Source organism: Mus caroli, unplaced genomic scaffold (genome assembly GCF_900094665.2).
Source record: "Mus caroli unplaced genomic scaffold, CAROLI_EIJ_v1.1 scaffold_6922_1, whole genome shotgun sequence".
NCBI classification, from domain to species: Eukaryota; Metazoa; Chordata; class Mammalia; order Rodentia; family Muridae; genus Mus; species Mus caroli.
In genome coordinates this window covers 88,519-94,962 of record NW_018389328.1, presented here as the reverse complement: position 1 = coordinate 94,962, position 6,444 = coordinate 88,519, and the positions used below count along the sequence as shown (strand labels likewise).

Here is a 6,444-nt window from a genome sequence, read left to right as displayed (position 1 = left end):
CCAGCAGTCCCAAAATCCTGCGGCGGGGGTCGTGGGTAGCTGGCGGGTGTCAGGCAACCCTGCGCTCCCGCTACCCCGGCGCTGATCTGGCCGGATCGAAAGCTGCATCTTTACCAGGCAGCAGTAGGTTCTAAGCTGTCTGTGACCTCCAAGTTAGCTAGAAATGACAGGAGGAGATGCTGGATTTAAGAACTCTTATCTCTCCAGTGCTGCCCAATGGATTTCTAGGCTTCCATAGAGTGTGGGGGACTCTCCTTGAAGCCTGAGGTGTTGGCAGCTTGCTTGGGAACTGTCCTCTGATGCTTCTTCTAGATGAGATAAGATTCACAACCACCTGGCTTGTGTAGACAAGCAAGGTGATTCTTCAGTTAGGAACTGGAGTGCATTCTACCCAGGGCCATTTCCAAGAACTGAAGCCTCAGGCTGACTGATTGTCCTTGCTCACAGGACTCTAAACACCAGAACCAAGGGACCATAGAGAAGGAAGGTGTTGTAGGCTTATAACTTCAAAGGAACAAGAGTCCATCACTATCACATCAGGGAGCAAGGCAGGGAGCTGAGAGCCCACATCATAAACCTCAAGCAAAATGCAGAGATGGGGAAATGGGAATGGAAGAGGTTTATGATTCATCACCACATCCTCAATGAAACACTTTCTCAAGCAAGGTTACACCATCTAAATGCCTGCAAACAGCTTCCTGGTGTTTGGATGTGACTGGTGACAAAGTAGTCAAACACCTGAACCTGTGTAGTAGACTGTCTTTAAACCATTGCATTAGACATTCAAAGTACCATCTGGGGATTCATTTGTGAGTGACAGGTCGGTAATGAATCAAGACAGAGAGAAGGGTAGGAGATTGGGGCTTCAAACAGGTCACAGACAGTCAGAGATCTCTCCTTGAGAATGAATTAGATGTGTAGTTTAATGTGGGAAAACCTGAGATCTGATGCCAAACATTGCTATGTGAAAGAACCCAGTGGGAACAGAGATGAATACTGAGCTCACAGCTGGCAGCTCCCCATTCCATGCCAACCAGTAGCAGCTTTCCTGAACATCAGGCTCAATGTTGAATTTCACATGTGTTCCATTATGCCTCCTTTCTCCCTATATTTTCAGCTAGATTTAAGACCCTAAAACACAGATAATATCTGATACACTTTATACTTCAGCACTTGATAAAAGTCACTAAAAGTACTTTTGAGATAAGTCCTTCAGGTAACATGATGTGCATCTGAGGGGTTCTACTAACCGGAGACTGTCAATGATTACAGAGAAAATAGGATGCAGAACTGGTGGACATCTTTTATAGGACATCTTCAGGACTCTTCCTGAATTTCACCCTGCAGAAGAATACTTGGGATCACAGAAACATGAGTCCTATGGCTTTCTTGTCACACTTTGGAACTTAATTGCATGTTTCTCTCACAGATGCACACTGTCTTAGGTGCAACTTGATCATCAAGGCTCCTACACCAGCAGAACGTCTCTGGTGTGAAGGGCAGTGCTCAGTGGATGAAATAGCTTTCCTCCATTTTAGTAACATAAACAAGACCATGACTTCAGGTAACCCAGAGAAGATGGCAAATGCCACTGAAGTGCAGAAATGTTTGACACAACATCTGGAAGATTTGGGCCAAGAGTTGAGGGACAAGGTGTCTAACACCAAAGTGGACACTCACAAGACCAATGGTAAGTGTGGATAGAGTACAGAGGCAGAGNCATTGGCAAGAGAGGAAGGGCAGAGTACATGCAGGAATGTGGGGGTGAATGTGTTTGAGTGAAGGAGCTGAGCATTTGTGGTACCTTCAGGCACAGGGTACACAATGAGTAACAAGAGCAAGTTGTATGAAAATGATACTGACACATAAGCTTGTAGAGAAAGACTTGAGGGGATGGACTGATCAGAAATGAAGACTGATGGTTTTCTTATTGATTTGCAGGTTACCCAACTTTACAACTCACCATGCTTTATCAGAAAAGCCAGGGCCAAATTATTAGTGCCATCTGGAAATTCAACATCAGTGATAGTTACTTCTTCACCTTCGACACAATGAATATGAGCTAGAGACCAGCTAATGATGAATCAGGGGTTATCATGAATAAATGGAAAGATGATGGGAAATTTGTGAAACAATTGAAATTCTCCATAGCCGAATGCAGTCAGAAACTTGATGAATTCTTAAAGCAGCCCAAGGAAAAGTCAGGTAGGTATTACCTAGATTATCAGAAGGCACTTCATCTAATTTGATAGACTGACTGAATTATGTATGAGTAGTGTTCCTGCCTGAAGAGACAGTGATGACCATGAGGAATCCTCATTCCCTCTCACACTCTAGTATTTCTCATTCCCTGTTAACTAGTTGTCCAGGCTTTATATGGCCTGCTAATGAGCCCCAAGTCTGTCTGCATCTCTGTAAACTTCCAGCCTTCTCATCCTCAGGTACAGCTGCCATTCCACCAGCTCCACCATCACTTCTAAAGGATTTATTATCTTACTCTGGCATAATTAAGCACNATCAATTTCCCCAACATCCAAAAAGTGATAGCAATAGTACATTTATCAAATTTTGTGATGGTTTGATAGACATTAACTTTTCTTTGTAGTGAAATATGCTCTGCAAAGACATCATGTATCATGTCTCTCTACTCAGGACTTTGTAAAATAGTTCTTACAAATGAGTCCCTCATGGCCGCCTGGGGAGAGAAGGTACTGATGGAGGTGTGTTTTTACTTTATCCTGAACTTTTCTATCTTTTTTAAAGGATCAACCTCAAGGTCCCCCAGTATCACCCAACTTACATCAACTACCCTGCTTCCACCTACCAGCCACTCTACTTATAAGAAAGGATTTATCTCTGAGGGACACATCTTCATATGCTTTATTATTTACATTTGCATTTGCAATGTGAAGAGNAAATATTATACCCAAGGAGGTAAGGAGCAGGCTGAGGTTTCATTTGGTTCTTGGTAGAGTTGTTCTGCAGAGGACTTTCAAAAGGTGTCCCACTGGGTACTAGGAATGGAAATTCTCCTCCCCATATTGGAATAGCAAGTGCCAGTTACCCACTGAGCATCTCTCTAACCACTAAATCTGANCTGTTAAGGTCTGCCTTCTAGTTCAGTAAACTATCTTCTGCTCAGACCATGAGAAGTGGCTGAAACAAGCTTCTGAACACCTCACTTGCATGCACCCCATCATGACCCATGTAGGGACACTGAGCCTATATTCATTCCCAGAACAATTGCAAAGGTATTTTCACACAGCCAATTAGGACCGCTCACTAACTCTCTCTGTCTTACTGCCCTCCATGCTATATGCAATAATGCCTATTGATCCTAGAAATGGGTCTGTATGAGAGGAGGTTTGGTGACCAGGAGCTCTAAACCAACTTTGTTAGTCAGCGGTCATGACATGTCAGGGTACAAGCTAAGAAGTGACTTTCAGACTTCTCTGCTGGGATCAAGAGCTAATTACTTTCAGAATCACAGTCTGGCTCTCATTTCAAAACATCCCCAGACAGAAATTGTCAGCTGCTCAGAGACTGTTACATCAATTGCCACAAGCCACAGAGGAAAGGGGGCCCTAAGGAGACAAGAGGAGAGGTTCCCAACCAGACCACCAAAATGTTGTCTCAGGAGGAAGAGCCCAAGGCATGCAGGTAAAAGCATTTACTCAACCAAACATCCATATCATCTCATCCAAGATGCAGGAAATACCTCACCACATAGGGGAGAATGGATGTAGGAGAACACTGTTCTCCAGCCATGACCTCACTACTGTGCCTTTGAACTTGCAGCAGCTCTGAGAACTTGCATGATCCCTGCACAAGTGCAGGCCTGTCAATCATCTACTCATGGAGCCACAGAGCCTTATGAGGTTCCTCAGTCACTGAGAATTTTTTACAGCTAATGGTGCCAGAGCTGATTGTATTCATTGGTGTGGTCAATAGTAGGGAGTGAGTATTCCTGCAAATAACTCCTTGCACACACGCCTATAAATAAGTCCAAATTAAGTCATTTGATAATTAGGTTTTTTAAATTAAAGAGAGTTCCCATGAAAGTAGAGGTCAAGTCATTGGGGAGAGGAGAGCAATGGCGGGAGTGGGCAGGGAACATGAGAGGTGACTGAAGGGTTGATGTGACCAAAGTATCTTACACACACAGTGTTATACACACATAGTATATGAACACATCATAGTGAAACCAATTATGATGTATAATTAATATGCAAGTACATTGTTTAAAAATTGACTAGTTTTTATTCTTAATGGGCATGAGTATTTTGCCTGTACGTATATCTGTATGTGACATGTATCCCTGGTGCTTGCAGAGGCCAGAGGAGAGCATCGGATCCTGTGGAACTGGAGTTACAGTTGGTTTCCAATACTGGGAACTGAATCCAGGACCTCTCCAAGAACAGCAAGTGCTCTTTACTACTGAGCCTTATATCCCTCTTCTAATACATTTCTTAATAAGAGAATATAGTCTGAATATTATTAAACCCAGGGCAAGTCCCACAACAAGCTTCACAATAAAGTTGATTGTTTCAGAATCAAAAAGGAAAACACATTTTAAAATAACTGTCATGGCCAGTTATCACATCATTTGTAGCAATGTAAGATGGAGGCTTGGTGAGAGGGGCTCACAGGTCCGTCTAAAAAATGCCAGGCAATACAGCAACATCTAATAAAACTGGTAAATTTAAGGTATGTGCTCCAGAAGTTTATATCAATTTGACACATGGTGAAATTATATGCTAGAAAAGAACCCCAGTTTGTAAATGCTTCCATTAAGACCACCCTGAAGGGCATTTTCCTAACTAGTAATCAGGGGGAGGGTCCAGCCCAGTTTGGTGATCCTTTTCTGTGGGACCATGAAAGGCAGCCTGTGTTTTGGTTGAACAATGCTTACTCCAGAGACCCAGTAGAAAACCTTACAAGGGACGGAACAGTGAGCCAAGTTCCCAGACACAGGAATAGTTCCTGATACCATGGAACTCCCAACTCCATAATCCTGTGACGGAGCCTGATGTCCCAAACTCCTGGCATTCTGGCTAGACTCCACCCTCACAGTTACCTGGCAACAACAAGGTAGCCCAGCCCACTATAAAAGGAGCTGCTTGGTCCCTCCTTTCTCTCTTAAGCTCTTATGTCTAGCTCTCCTTCTACTGCTCCCTTCTCCCCCTTTTCTCCACATGACCATGGCCAGTCTCTCTCTTTCTATCTTCTCTCTTTATCTCTGCTTTTCTGCAATAAAGCTCTAAAATCATAGACCATCTCTGCTCATCAAGATCCGCTGTACTTGAACGGTGGAATAGGCCTTCCCCTAAAGAGCTACGTCTAACCACTTGGCAGAAGGCCTTCCTGTGCTTCAGCCACGGACTGGACCAAGGGCTCTTGCCCACGTTGGAACCACCCAGCACCCCCTCTCCCCTTGCCCTCTTCTTCCTTCAGCCCTGGGGCTGACCGAGTTGTCCCCGGTGCCCCCACTTTGTTCTCAGCTCTTCTGCAACATACAGCGATGTCTGGGATGTCCGAGAATGAGAACCTGTCATCTCTGGCCTGCGTGAGGGCCAGAGACCTTGGACTGCTCCCTTTCCCCCTCTCCACAGGTCTTGGGTTCTGTGGCTTTCCACAGCCAGACACCCACCCAGGGCCGAGTGGAAAGCACCACAGCAGTCCCCCGAGTCTAACCACCCAGAGCACCAGAGCTCTGGTGGGACGCTGGTTCTCTCCCACGCCCTTTGTTTCCCTATGCCGGCTGCTCGACAGTTTTCTATAATACAACAGGCTGAACAAGCCATGAGTAGAAATACAGTAAGCAGCACCCACTCATGGCCTCTACATCAGCTCCTGCCTCCAAGTCCCTGCCCTCTTTGAATCCTGTCCTGACTTCTTTCGAAGGACAGTGATTTGGAAATATAAGCCAAATAAACTCTTTCCTTCCCAAGTCACTTTAGTCACGATGTTTCATCACAGCAAAAGCAAGCCTCACTAAGACAAGTTGGTACCAAGATAGGATGTGGTATTGCTGGAACTGACCTGGACATGTGTTTCGGGGAGGTTTGTAGAAGAACTTTGGAACTCTGGTCTAGAAAAGCCATTGAGTGTTTACAGGTAACTGGTTCATTCTTCAGGACCTTGGATGATAGGAATGCTGAGAGCAGTGCAGACAATGGAGGCCTGGCATGTGAGGTTTAGGGAAGCAGATGCTACCAAGTCATCTGAATTAGCAANCAATGGTTCTGGGTAGCTGGGGCTGAAGAATCAGCTCTGACTAACAAGATTCTAGAACTACTTTAGGGAAACATTTGATTTGCTGGGATACTGGATGCTGTTCAGCTGGAGCTGAGAACTTAGCAGTCATCAGGAGAGAGCAGCATCGCTGATGTGAGACCATCTGGAAAATGTTTCCTGAGAGTCAGTCCACAGAAGCTGTGTTCT

At 44.8% G+C, this 6,444-nt stretch overlaps 1 pseudogene; it reads left to right on the top strand.

Moving 5' to 3' along the window:
* The first annotated feature begins 1,429 nt into the window (after nucleotides 1-1,429).
* Nucleotides 1,430-4,398, top strand: LOC110288045 (annotated as a pseudogene).
* Nucleotides 4,399-6,444: the final 2,046 nt, after the last annotated feature.